Genomic DNA, 15,589 nt, shown 5'->3' on the forward strand with positions numbered 1-15,589 from the left:
CATATCATAATTAAAATGGCAAAAGTTAAATATAAAGAAAGAATTCTAAATGCAGTAAAAGAAAAACAAAGTCATATACAAGGGAACCCCCATAAGGCTATTAGCTGATTTTTCTGCAGAAACTTTGCAGGCCAGAAGGGAGTGACATGATATAGTTGAAGTGCTGAAAGGGAAAAGCCTGCAACCTAGGATACTCTACCCAGGGAGATTATCATTTAGAATTGAAAGACAGATAAAGAACTTCTCAGATAAGCAAAAACTAAGAGTTCATCAATACTAAACCTCCCCTAAAAGAAATATTAGAAGATCTTCTCTAAGTGAAAAAGAAAAGGCTACAACAAGAATCTATAGGAAAGGAAAAAAAATCTCACTAGTAAAGGCAAATATATAGTAAAGGCTATGGATCAACCACTTAAACAAACTAGTACAAAGATTAAAAGACAAAAAATCATAAAATCAACTATGACTACAACAAACAGAAAAGGGACAAACAAGAAGATGAGAAATATGACATCAAAAAAAAAAAAAAAAAAAACCATGGGGAAGGGGAGTTAAAAAAAAAAGTAGATCTTTTATAATATGTTTAACCTTAAGTGACTACCAGTTTAAAACAAGTAGATAAAGTTGTAGGTCAACCCCATGGTAACAACAAATCAAAAACCTACAATAGATACACAAAAAGTACAGAGAAAGGAACACAAGCCTATCACTAAAGAAAATCAACTCATAAGGGAAGAAACTAAAAGAATAAAAGAACAGAGAAAAACTACAAAGACACTAGAAAACAAGTAACAAAATGGCAATAAGTGCACACCAATCAATAATCACTTTAAATATCAAAGGACTAAATGCTCCAATCAAGACATAGGCTCGCTGATTGGATTAAAAAAGCAAGACCCATCTATATGCTACTTACAAGGGACTCACTTTAGAGCTAAAGACACATAGAGACTGAAAGTTAGGAGGTGGATAAAGATAATTCATGCAAGTGGAAATGACAAGAAATCTGGGGTAGCAATACTCATATCAGACAAAATAGACTTTAAAACAAAGCCTATAACAATAAAGTAACACTTTTTCTTCCTGTTATATAAGTATACCCTTGCCTAAATGGATGTATATAAATTCATCTAAGGAAAGTGCATATGAAGCAAAACATTGTAATTCCTCACCAAAGACTGATAAAGACTCTCTACTGAACTTGAGTCAGGCTGTTCTGAGCCCTCTTCTGACTACGCTCTGACCTTAGGTTCTGTCTTAGCCTGCTTACTTAGTTTTAGCAACAATCCTTCTGGGTCAATTTAGCAAAAATCCTCCACCCTCAATATCTGATCAAAGTCCTAAACCCTCACCCTTTATATCTTATCACCCTAGTATGCCTTCAGCAAGAATCTGTTGAGTTGATCTAGCAAGAATCACCCTAGTCAATGCTTCCTCTTAGTAAACTTCCTTCCACTGACTCCCAGCCTACTCCTTGGCTATGAATCTCCACGTGTCCTTGTTGTATTCAATGTTGAGCCAGATCTCTCTCCATTATTGTAAAACCCCCATTGCAGTAGCCCTTCTTAAATAGTCTTCCTTACTGTCTTTAACTAGTGTCGTGAATAATTTTTTCTTTAATAGAAGTCAGTTATAACTGAAGTTTATAAGAAAGTGAAGGTATCCCAAGAAAATGCATATTTTCATTGAATCATCAAAATATTCTTAGCTTTTAAAAAACATGAAAGAACATAAAGCTTATTGGACTTAAATTCAATATTTAAAGAGAAAATAAGACAAGAATTAATGGCATGTTGTTCTTCAAAAATGTCAATGTCATGAAAGATAAAGAAAGCCTAAGAAACTGCTCACAATTAAAGGAGACAAATGAGATATGACAACTAAAGGTGATAAATGATCTCTGGACTTGATTTTGCACTCATAGGGGGAAACAGGCTATAAAGGACATTACTGGAAAATGATTAAAACTGGAATATGGACTGTAGTTATTTTTCCTTATACTTTAAAGAAAATTTTTCTATTTTGAAACAATAGTAGGTGGTCCTTACTGGATGCCATTCTCATACTAGGATTTCTAAACTGATTTCTTAGGACTGGTTTATGAGCCTTATGCAAGGTTTGGGGTTCAGAATTCAGTCCTAAGAAATCAATTTATAAGCTACACCTAAGACACAAATGAAACTAACTCCATAATAGACAACAATAAAGAAAAACTAAGTATGAAGACGAATATATATATAATATATATGTACACCAGAAAATGATACACTGTAAACGACTATACTTCAATAAAAAATAAAATAAAATAAATTTTTTAAAAAAGAAAACCCAAGGAGGATAAAAAGAAAGATTTATACTTAGGGGCACTAGTGGTATACATTTTGGGATTTCAAAATGAAATTATAAAAGGAATGAAATAACTGTCTAAAGTTTAAAAATACACCAACAGCAGAAAAATTAAAATGAAAAAACTCCGTAATTGGATATGTTAACATTATGTGACTGTTCTTTTCAGCTTCAAATATTTGTTGAAATAACAAAAGGTCAGAAAGTAATAATTCTCATAGTATCAACCCAAGATTTGGGATTTCACTTTGTTGGTTCTACCAGTTTTTTTTTTTTTTCCCAACATAGTTTCTTAAATTACATAACTTTAGAGCTGGAAGGGATATTTTGAAGACAAGATCTAGTTCAAGCCTGTCACTTTACAGATGATACAATCTAGGCACATAGATAACCATTCTTGCTCAAGATTACATAATAAATGGCTGAATCAGGACTTGATCTAAGGTCTCCTGACTTTACCCCTACACAGTACTTGACCCGTACATAGAAAAATAAGTCCTTGATTTTGTGATAGAAAGGGAAATCCTATCATATGTAAATATAGGAATGAAAATTTCTTGAGCAATTAACCATGGGTCAAATTAAAAGAATGAACGTCTATGAAACTATCTACCCAGCTCATCTTTTCACTAGGTTCTGCCTCTTCCTTAAGTTTATAAGATCCTCAGAGTCATCCTTTATTGATGGGACTAAGTGCAGTACCAAAACTCCTTGAAAATTTAGCATCCAGATGAAAGAAAATGTGTTATTTAGCCTCTTTTTAAGAGTCTGGCCGAAGAATTTGTGACCTGGGGAAATAGTCATAATTTCAACCACATGAACAGAGAAAAGAAAGCCAATCTGCAGCAAGAGGATTGAAGAGCAAGCACAGACAGAAGCAGAGAAGGGAGATGGAGCAATCCTGGTGGAGGTCTAACACCTAGTCCCAATTCCTTCCTGAAGCCGATTTGCCTCTTTGCTTTGGGACTCCATGACACATCGCTCTATATTTATAAATAAATCTCTGGCCAAAAGTCAGCTCAAGTGAGATACTGCAACCAAACAATCCCAAGTAATTCTATACCCTTTGCAATTCAAAGCATAGTACATTCCAAGCAGCCCTTTATTTGTGTAAGGTGATATCCATCAAAACAGACACATTTTCTTTCTCACTAGCAGTAATATATTTACACTGATCCATTAATATTTTCTCACCCAATTCTCTTTGTAATGTTTAAAGACAAACATTAGCAATTTAACAGTTTGATTTAAAGCCCTGGAACAGAAAAAAATCTAATTAATTCACAGGAGTTGAGCCAATAATGTTGACATAGCACACTACTCAACCTACTGGCTAACAAAGAGAAGCATGTGGTAATTGATGTTGTGAAGGAAAAGTACTGCAATCCGTATCAGTAAACAAAGAATGCTGAAACCATCAAGTCATCAGCGGCTGCCGCCACTCCCCAGTGAAGACAAGCCTGTAGCCCAGCCTCTGCAGCCACTCACAATGGGGCATTCTGAGGGGACTCAGAATAATAAAGGACAAGATACCGGCCCTAAATAGCTAGGTGCTTGTCAAAGGAATGAATTCAATGAGCCCAAATGTTTGCTTCCTCCCATACATAGAAAAGTGCTAAATTCTTTAACTTGAGATGCCTGGTTTTCTTTAGATAACAAGTAATCTTTTATTGTTCCAACTACCTGGTCTTTGTTGTAAAGCTCCTATATATCCTAGCTCCTCCCCTGCCTCATCGGAGCAGTCCCTCAGAGCCATCTGAGGGGCTGTCACCCCAGCTGGAGTCCTCCCGCCAAGTAAAACATAACTCTCAACTTTTAGGCTGTGCATTTATTTCAGTCGACAATATATACATAAAATTTACACAAGGAACAGGAAAATCATAGAAGTTGAAGGGGCTAATATTTATACATGTCTATTCATGGGAGATATTTTGAATTTAAGTCATTAATTTTCTTTAAGTAAATGCATCTCTAGAGCAGAGAATAAGTAAGGAGCATTCATTCAGGTTTATTGTGATACCGATTGATTCCCCAATATGATTCTTCTCCCAGATGATTAAACTAAGCCTAAAAGCAACTTTTAACATTCTCCCTTGCAATTGTTATTGGCCTAGAAGAAACGGGCATGTGATTTGAGTTGGCCTAATTAGCTTACAATCTCCCATGAGTTTAATTCGGTTATCTCTGGGTTTGTTTGTTTCTTTTTCAGGACTACCTCATCCTGGATGAGATGACATTTTTTTTTTTCTGGAATTGCAAATCTAGTAATCAAATTCAAACCAGTCTTCTCTCTCTCCCTCTTCCTTCTTCCCTTCCCCTCTATCTCAATCTCACATGAATAAGGAATCATGTAGTACCAATTAGGAATTGTGATCAAAAGGAGAATCAGCCCTTGATGAATTCAATAGTGACAGCAGAGCAAAAGATAAAATTGGGGTTCTTTCTAACATCACTGAACCACTAAATTAACCAACTCCAGAGCCAGCCCTACCTCTGGAAATCTAATTAAAGCTATAATGATCTTATTAAACCAGTTTGAGTTAGAGATTTCTATCATTTTCTGCCAAAAAAATATCTTGAATAAGTTAAGCCCCCCTTAGTCTAAATAAAATATTCCCAACTTTCTTTTGATTTCCCAAAAGCCAACTGATGTATCTGAACTCTGAAGTCTAAATGGACCTACTGATTAGCAAGGATATGGCCTTTGCAGGGATCAGTAATGCATTTCTGACGGGTCCTGTATATCTCCTATTATAAATTAACTAATAGGTATTACAGTGTGCAGTCACCTATAAGTTTAATTTTATGACTCTTTTCTCAGAAGTACCTTATCCTTGGATGAAAAAAAATTTCTGCTTTTTAGAACTTTAAAATTAGTAAGAAAATCATGGGTCAGATGTTTATGATATGCTATACGAATATATGAATCTGTATTCCAAATTATGCTTTAAAAGGATGAATCACATACATTTGTAAAGTGTAAGAGTAATCATCTCCAGCAATACACAAATCATCAATTTTCTCAGTAATTCATAATAACTTCTAATTATTCCATCCCACCACCACCTCTCCCCCAAATCAAAAAATAAAATGCAACAGTTAATATGCTTTTTAAAAATGCATTGACCTCAGGGAGTGACTCTTCTACCTTAACTCAAACCATCTCAGATTAGAAGTATCTTTCCTCTTATCAAATAGCCTTAAGACTGCAACACTATGTGAATAACTACAGAAGCTCCAGAGTGGTCTGGAGCTGGAAGCATGCCCCCACTCCTCATGGAGAGTGTCCCAACATCTTCTTGGGAAAAGAATCAGAGGGAACTATCAGTCACACAGGCACATCTTCTTAGCCAGTACTACCCTTAGACAAGGTCACCCTTTCGTGGCAAAACTGCTTTCACCACAAGCAAATGCTCTGTGATTTGGTTAATATTACTTAATATCTGAATTTGGTATCTCCTCACTGGTATAAAATTAAAATATCTTTATAAAGTCAGTACCACAGACCTGTTTGCTCTGTAAAATCCTTCCAGGAAAATGGGTCTCTTAACCATTTGGGTCATTGAATTTCTAAGCCACCAAACAGATGGCCTTGGAAACATAAGTGAAAATAATTAAATCAATTACTAAGATATTTGCTAAACTTGAAACTTAATTTGAGTTACTAGATTTACTGCAGAAACTGTATCTTCCTTCTGTTGTGCGCCAGCTCTCCCAAATAATACTATCCTTTTTTTTTTTTTCCACTTGTGCATTTTAGTTTTATTTATTTTTAAAAACACAGAACCATTATTGTACATGTTTTATAGCCTTGCTTAAAGTCACTTAGGCTCATCAACATTACCCATTTCATAGTGCTATTATGGAGGGAAAATGAGAAAAATGCATGTATAGCACTTACAGTGCCTACCACATAAAAAGAAATCAACAAATGTTAACAACTACTATTGAAATCATACTGTTTTATAATGCTTTATATTCAGTTAACAATACATAATGAACAGTTTCATGCTATTAAATCATATTCCACAATGTTATTTTGATTGCTTCAACATATACCATTAGATATAATTATATTTTCATGGATCTTGTCTTGTTGGGCATTTAGATTGTCCTTTTTACTATTAAATCCATGCTTCAAAGAACATTCTTATGGATACATATTTGTATATATCTATGCCTATTTGCTTAAGATATAGTTTTAGATTTTTTCTTATTTAAAAATAATATATACATTCTGTTTTAAAAAGCAAGTGGTATTACAAGTTTTATACTACTGCTAAAAAGTATTATTAGTGGTAGTAGTAAAATAAGTAATATCTTGTTTTTATAATAAAATAACAAGCTTATGTTTCATTTTCCCTATTCTAAGTCCATAGGCAATTATGTTCATATTTGTTAGTTTCATATTCTAAATAATATTTTTTACAAGAAATCACTTGACTTCTTAGAAGGGAAACTAAGAAATCTTCTGTCTTCACCACCTACCTTATCATTATATTTGATAAACTGGTATTTAGTATTTATAATGTACTTTTATTCACTATAGGGACATGTAATATGTGAAGATATATTTTTAGTTTTCTATGTAGCATTATTTTTCCATTGTAACATTTGATTATCTTATTAAATCGATGCTGTGAATACTATCCTTTAAATTAAAGTTCCAGATCAACTTCCGGGAATCTTCTCTTATTCCACCCACCACTTTTCAGTTCATCACCATGATTCCTCTCCTTCAAAGTGGGTTTAAAATTATTAGATTCACAGATTGGTATTTCTGTAGATTGCATACTGTCATCCTTTTTCTCTGATTGGATTGAAGACAGGGTGTCTCTCTTTCCCCTAATACATAACCCAAGTACACAGTATCACACAGTACACTATAACTCAAAAAGATTCATCTAATATCTGTGAAAGCATTGAATGATTTCAAATTTAAATTAGTTAATAAGTACTAAATATTTTATATTGGTAAGGCAGTGCAAGGACACAAGATGAGAAGTCTTTGTACTTAAGGAGGAAGGTCAAGAAAAGAACAAAATGTTTCAGATTACAAGGCAGAATAAGATGGATGATATAAGAAACACACCAATTTCTCCAGGTGCTCAAAAGAAGGAAAATAATAGAACAACAGAAGAATCAGGAGAGACTTCATTTGGAAGCAGATTTCTAAGACGAGTCTTGAATAAAAAGTAGGAATTACACCTGTAGAAGTGGAGATACAGGAACAAAATTAACAAAGGCAGGTAAAAGGATAGCATAGGAGATGTTCAAGTGACAGCTGAGTTTTCCAGATTTGTTGAAACATAATGTAGCTATAATGAAGGAGTGGAATACTAACAGGCAACATGTATGGACAGATAGACTGAAAATCCTTAAGTTCAAGGATAACAAATTCATGCCTAATTTGACAGGTTTGTTAGGGAACCATCGAAGATTTTTGAATAGAAAATTATATGACTTTAACTTGCCTTTGGAAATCTATTCCTGAAATAGGAAGAGATCAGAAGATCAATGAAGAAGTTATGAGAGAAGTACCATTTAAGAAATTGTAGAATAGACTACACTGTATAGCACAGGGAAATATACACAAAATGTTATGATAACTCACAGAGAAAAAAATGTGACAATGAGTGTGTATATGTCCATGAATAACTGAAAAATTGTGCTGAACACTGGAATTTGACACAACATTGTAAAATGATTATAAATCAATAAAAAATGTTTAAAAAATGATCAGAACTATCTCTCTTAAGCATAGTGTTTAGCATCAACCTGGAATCAATTCAGTTGTTATTGTTGTTTTAATGGAACTGCTTTTTTTTTCAATAAAACTTCAGTGAAATTTGTTAGAAGAAAAAAAAAAAAAAGAAACAGTGAGGAATACTACTTCACACTTTCTAGGATGGCCACATGAAAGAACAAAAAGGAAAACAGCAAGTGTTGATGAAAAGTAGAGAAACTGGAAGTCTCATATATTGCTAGTGGAAAATGTAAAATGGTACAACCACTACAGAAAACAGTTTGGTAGTTCCTCAAAAATTAAACACAGAGTTATCATGACTTAGCAATTTCATTCCTAGTTATATACTCAAAAGAACTGAAAATATATGTTCTCTACCAAAAACTTGTACATGATTGTTTATAGCAGCGTTATTCATAACAGCCAAAAGTGAATAAAAAAATCCATCAACTGAAAAAAGATAAATAAATTGTGGTATATCCATACAATATAATATTACTTGGCAATAAAAAGGAATGAAGTAATGATGCATGTTACAATATGGATGAACCTTGAAAATATTATGTTAAGTGAAAACACAAAAGGCCTTATACTGTATGATCCCATTTAAATAAAATTCCAGGGTATGCAAATCCATAGAGATGGAAAGTAGATTAGCGGTTGCCAGAAGATAGGCAAAGGAAGAAATTGGGAAGTATGGGGTTTCTTTTTGGGATGATGGAAATATTCTGGAATTAGTATTGGTGAAATTGCATAATATTGTGACTATATTCAGCAATCACTAAATTTTATACTTTAAAATGATTAAAATAGTAAATTTTATGTTAGGTGAATTTATCTCAATTTTTTAAAAAACAAACAAAAAAGAAAGAGTGAAGAAATGAACTGCAATGGTAGACAAATGGGTGAAATGTTAAGGAATTACAATCTACATGTTTTTACAACTAACATATCTCATCAGAGCTAAGGCACCATCAGTTTAAAGATGCACCATAATTTTATATACCACTAAGAAAGAAAAATACTGCCAATTAACTATGATATCCCATTGACAGTAAGAAGCAACTGATATCAGAGATTTTAACTTGTAAAAAACAGCACTCTCAAATCAAAGAAATGTGTAATTAGATATAGGAAATAAAGTAAGTGTAGTCAGAAATAAGATCTAGTTTGTGCAGAAACACAATCAATTCAGTTTGAAATATTATGGATCCCAAATATGTTATTTAGGCATTTATCTTGAGATTAATGAATTATTATTAAAAATCACTATATATACTAATGTAATAGGAGGGAAATTATACTTTTAAACATTTATACCATTGGGAATTTTCAGAACAACTACAAGCCTGAATATCAACAGTCAAAAAAGGTAAAGCCATTCTCATGGAAAGAATCCATGATATTATTTTTAGCATTAGAAGACACCCTCACATCCAAAAGCCCAGGGATTTACCATTCTGAAATCTCTTCTCCAGCTTCCTCTCAAAATACTTCTTAGCAGGTTCTCTGATGTTCACAGAAAATAAAAGCCAGTCCCTATCTTGAAAGAAGCTCATTCAAAGTACAGCACAAAAAGAAAGTCAGAAAGAAGGCAGATACCAAGTATTTAGAGAATTGTGTTAATCTCGATTGTGTTTCCAAGGTAAATACTCAATTTGATCAGCATTTATTAAGCACTTAGTATCTTTCAGGACTGTGAAGTACTCTCTGCAGGATATAAAATATAATTATTATAGCTAAGGAGGCTGGAGGTGGAAGCAGGGTGTCAAAAAAGGACACAAATAGGACAAATAGAGGACAGCAGAGTCATAGGACCACAAGCTCATCTTTCCTCATGATTACAACAAAACCACAACTGACTACTAAAAAACCATCAAAAAAAAAAAAACTGGAACGTAGCAAAAAACATCCTCTTCAACTGGAAACATAGAGGGAACTTCAGCAGGATGGTAGGAGGGGCATGCTCACAATATATTCAGGCCCCATACCCCACAAGTAGGTGACCCACAAGCTGAAAAATAATTAAATCACAGAGGCCCTCCCACAAGTGTGAGAGTTCTGAGCCCCAAGTCAGGCTCCCCAGCCCAGGGTTCTAGCATTGGGAGGAGGAGTCTCCATAACACCTGGTTTTGAAGGTCAGTGGGCCTTAACTCCAGGAGCCCCACGGGACTTGGGGAAACAGACTTCAATCTCTTGGGAAGTGCACACAGAATCTCATGTGCTCCAGGTCCAAGGGTAGAGGCAGTGACTTCATAGGAACTTGGACCAGACCTGCCTGCTGGTTTTGGAAGTTTTCCTGGGGAGGTAGGGGATGGCTGTGGTTCACCTTGGTGACATAAAAACTGGTAGCAGACATTCAGGGAGTGTTCAACTACATGGGCTTTCCTGGAGGCTGACATCTTGATTGGATCATTAGCACCAAGACCTAGCCCCACCCAACAGCCTGTAGGCTTAAGGGCTGGGAAGCCTCAGGCCAAACAACATACTGGGTGGGAACACAGTCCCACCCATCAGCAGACTTCCTCAGTCCACAGCCACCTCTAGGCACAACCCCATCCACCAGAGGGCCAGGACTAAGCTCCATTCAGCAGTGGGCAGGCATTGGCTCCTCTTGCCAGGAAACCTGCATAAGTCTCTAGTCCAGCTTCATCCACCAGGGGGAAGATATCAGAAATAAGAAAACAACAATCCCAAAGCTTGTGGAAGGAATCCACAAACGCAGGCCAGACTCTACACTGGGACCAGCTAGACCCTGGCCCTTGGAGGACAAGAGAGATGTTTACTACTGGGACACATAGGATGTCTCCCATAGAGGGCCACTTCTGCAAGGTTGAGAACTAACCTACCTAAAAATACAAACAGAATGCTAGACAATATGAGGTGGCAGAGGAGTATCTTCCAGGCCAAGGCACGAGATAAAATCCCAGAAGAAGAAATAAGCAATGAGGAGATAGGCAATCTATCTGAGAAGGCATTTAGAATAATGATGGTGAAGATGTTCAGAGAACTCAGGAGGAGTATAGATACACAGAGGAAAATTTTTAGCAAAGAATTAGAAAATATAAAGAATACCCAAACAGTTGAAGAATAAAATTACTGAAGTGAATAACAGACTAGAAGGAACCAAGAATAGACTAAATTAGGTAGAAGAACGGATCAGTGAGCTAGAAGACAGATTAGTGGAAATCACTACTGCAGAACAGAAAAAAGAAAAAAGAATGAAAAGAAATAAGGATGGTTTAAGAGAACTCTGGGATAACATGAAGTGAATATTCATGTTATAGGGTCCCAGAAAGAGAAGAGAGAGTACCTGAGAAAATTTTTGAAGAGATAATAACTGAAAACTTTCCCAACTTGGGAAAGGAAACAGTCACCCAAGCCAGGAAGTGCAAAGAGTTCCACACAGGATTAACCCAAAGAGGAACACACCAAGGCACATAGTAATCAAATTGACAAAAATTAAGGATAAGGAGAAAATATTAAAATCAGCATGAGAAAAGCAACAAATAACACACAAGGGAACTCCCATAAAGTTATCAGCTGATTTTTCAGCAGAAACTCCATAGGCCAGAAGGGAGTGGCACTATGTATTTAAAATGACGAAAGGGAAAAGTTTACAACCAAGAATACTCTATCCAGCTGGGCTCTCATTTGGATTTGATGGAGAAATCAAAATCTTCACAGATAAACAAAAGCTGAAAGAATTCAGCACCACCAAACTTGCTTTACAACAAACGTTAAATGAACTTCTCTAGTCATCAAACCCCAAGAAAAGAGAACAAAAAGACAAAAGAGAAAAAAAAAAAAAAAGAACTATAAAACAAACCCAAAACAATTAACAAAATGGCAATAAGAATATACGTATCAATAATTACCTTAAATGTAAATGGATTAAACCCTCCAACCAAAAGACATATATCAGCTGAACGAATACAAAAACAAGATCCATATATATGCTGTCTACAAGAGACCCACCTCAGACCCAGGGACACATGCAGACTGAAAGTGAGGGGATGGGAAAAAATATTCCATGCAAACAGAAACCAAAAGAAAGCTGGAGTAACAATACTTATATCAGACAAAACAGATAACAGCGACAAAGGACACTACATAATGCTCAATGGATCAATCCAAGAAGAAGATGTAACAATTGTAAATATATATGGACCCAACATAGGAACACCTCAATATATAAGGCAATTGTAAACAGACATAAAAGGAGAAATCACAATAGCACAATAATAGTGGGGGAACTTAACACCCCACTTACATCAATGGACAGATCATCCAGACAGAAAATCAATAAGAAAATCCAGGTCCTAAGTGACATATTAGACCAAATGGACTTAATTGATATCTACAGAGCATTCCATCCAAAAGCAATAGAATACACACTCTTCTCAAGTGCACACAAAACATTCTCCAGAATCAAAGTAAGCCTCAGTAAATTTAAGAAAATTGAAATCATACCAAGCACTAAATTCAAAAATATATATGCAACCCCAATTTTCATAGCAGCACTATATACAATAGCCAAGACACAGAAACAACCTAAATGTTCATCAACAGATGACTGGATAAAGAAATTGTGGTATATGTATACAATGGAATATACCTCAGCCATAAAAAAGAATAAAATAATGCCATTTGCACCAATATGGATGGACCTGGAGATTGTTACTCTAAGTGAAGTAAGTCAGAAAGAGAAAGAAAAAAACCACATGATATCACTTATATATGGAATCTAAAAAAAAAAAGGACACGAATGAACTTACCTACAAAATAGAAACAGATTCCCAGACATAGAGAACAAACCTATGGTCACCAGTGGGTAAAGAAGGTGGGAAAGGATAAATTGGGAATTCAAAATTTGCACTTCTTGGGGAGTGACAGAAATGTTAGCTATCTTGATTGTGGTGGTGGTATCATTGGTGTATATGTCTATCAAAATTCATCAAATTGTACAGATGAAATATGTGTAGTTTACTGTACAGAAATCATACCACAATAAAGGTGTTTTTTTAAAAGGACACAAATAATAGAATATGAGACAGAATAAGTTTTGCTTCATGTAGCTATCTATGTGTGAGCAGTAAAGAGTTGTAAATACAATGAGTGTTGTAGTAATTCCAAGAGGGAGAAGATCACACTTAAATAGAAGGGGTGGAAAAGGTAAGATAGATATTAAGAAATAGACCTTAAGAATATGTTTGTTTAGTAGGCAGAAATGGCAGCAGTAGGTGTTCTAATCTGGGGAAACAGTTTAAATAAAAGTATGCAGGCAGGAAGGCACACGGTGCATTGGAAAAAGGTCTATCTGGGGTTGAGACAAGACTACAAATAGGGAAACCTGGAAGATAAGGTTTGAAATACAGGTTGGGCTGTAGTAAATGGTCTTGAATATCAGGGTGAGTGTTCAGTAGGAATTAGAGTTCTTGATGGTTTTAGACTAAGAGAATGATACAATAAAAACTGTTAAGAATAATAATCTAACAACATTTTGAAACATGGACTGGCAGAGGGAGATCTGCAAATAAGAAAATCAGTAAAAGGGCTATGATGATAGTGCATGCAAGAAGTAGTAAGAAACTTATTACACTTATCTACAGTGTGGTAATAAATACAGGAAGAAGGAAACAAAAGACACATGGCAGGTAGGATACACAGAGCTTGTAAACAATGCAGAAAGCAAGGTCAAGGGAGGTTTCAGAACAGTAAGAAAAAGAATGGAGAGGCTAGTGTCAAAACAGGAAAGTCTGAGAAAGGAGTCTGAGTTGTGAAAGAAGACAAAACTGTTTCGTGAACATGAACACTATAAAAATAGAAACATCCAAGAGCAGATGGAAACTCCTATCTAAAGTTTGGATTAAAAGGAAAGAAATCATAAAAATATGGTAAGAAAGTCTAGAAAAAATTAAATGCTAGATAAGAATTTTTTAAAGGTCATTTTTTTCAAAATGAGGCTACAAACAACTTTCAAAAAAAGTTTCAGTTAAAAGATAGAGATGGAAACCAGACAAGAAGTGAAATATGGGTAGTGAGAAAGTGGAAGCAAAGAGTATAAATTATACTTCTAAAAAGTATAACAGAACAACTTAAATGTCCAATAATAAAATATTAAAATCTGGAGGAGTCAGTGGAATACTATGGGAACATTAAAAGAAATGATATAAAGAAAACATACTGATAAAGATGGAAAAAATATGTTGTTAAACATTGAAAACATATAACACAGAACATTTGGATGCACTAATATTGAGACTCAAAATATATAAAGAAAAAAGAAAAAAACTATAACAAATGAAAAAAATCCATAGTAATAATTTTTAAACATCTCTCAGTAGTTAGTAGAATAAGAGAACAAAAATCTGTATGAGCGGGCTCCAGTACATCACTGATGCTTATCCTCATTAATAATCAGAGAAATATAAATTAAAAACACAATTACATAGCATTACATACCAACAGATTATCAAAAATTTTTATGTCTGGCAATTCCAAGTATAGGCAAGAATGTGGAGCAATGGGAAATCTCATACTTTGTTGCTGCTAGGTGCAACCACTTTATAAAACTCTGACCTTGTCTATCAGATTTGAAGACTGATCAATTTCCCTCCTAGTCAAAATATTTAACAACAGATATGGGACACTCCATTTCCCACAAACAGCCACGCAAGCATGACTCCAGGGGAGCTCTGGCCCACAGTACTGGTGGTCACAGTCCCAGGAGGTCAGATAGGCACTAGATATTTGCCTACCAGGGCCCAAAGACTACTCTGAATTGGTACTAGTACTAAGTATTTCTGCTCTTTTATTCTCCAGTCATTTTCATTCCCTTTTTGTTGCTGTATTCTGCAACTCTGCTGAAAAAATGGTATTTATTCACCTAGAGACCGCAAAACATTGGAGATTGAGAGACAGGCTCACAAACCCAGAGGGGCATGAAAGTATCTCTCAACAGTGACTTAACAGGCCTCCCTAAGGCTGCAACAGAGTTGAAGGGAAACTTAGGGATTTAGCGCAATGGCTTTTTACCAACAGGATCAAAATTACTCCAATATTTTAACAGTTGGCATCACCTTAATAGTGTGTATTGGCTGCATAGAAGTCCTGAATTTTCTCTAAAGAAACTCAAGCACTTGTCCAGCAGGATACACGGGAGGAATTTTTATGTAGTTCTGATTTATCACAAACAAAACATGAACTGGATGAAAAATTGTAGTCAATGCATACCAATGGAATACTCTACTGTAATAAAAATAAACAAAGTATGGTTACAGGCAAGTGGATGAATCTCACAAACACAGAGTTGAGAGGAAAAAAGACATGAAAGCATACATACGCTATGACTCCATTCATATAAAGTTTTTAATCAGTAAAACTAAACTGTATTGTGTAGAGAAGCATAAATCATAAAGAAATGCACGGAAATTATTATTAGGGTTGTGAAAGAGAAGGTGGGTAAAGGAGGGATTCTGGGGCCCTGGCAATATC

The 15,589-nt window shown here is 35.0% G+C and overlaps 1 long non-coding RNA gene across 1 annotated transcript in view; it reads right to left on the reverse strand.

The window, feature by feature from the left end:
• LOC135321116 (uncharacterized) overlaps positions 1–15,589 on the reverse strand; it is a 162,573-nt gene that overhangs the window by 115,449 nt on the left and 31,535 nt on the right. The window lies entirely within an intron of this gene.

This window comes from Camelus dromedarius, chromosome 1 (assembly GCF_036321535.1).
Source record: "Camelus dromedarius isolate mCamDro1 chromosome 1, mCamDro1.pat, whole genome shotgun sequence".
Classification (NCBI taxonomy): Eukaryota; Metazoa; Chordata; class Mammalia; order Artiodactyla; family Camelidae; genus Camelus; species Camelus dromedarius.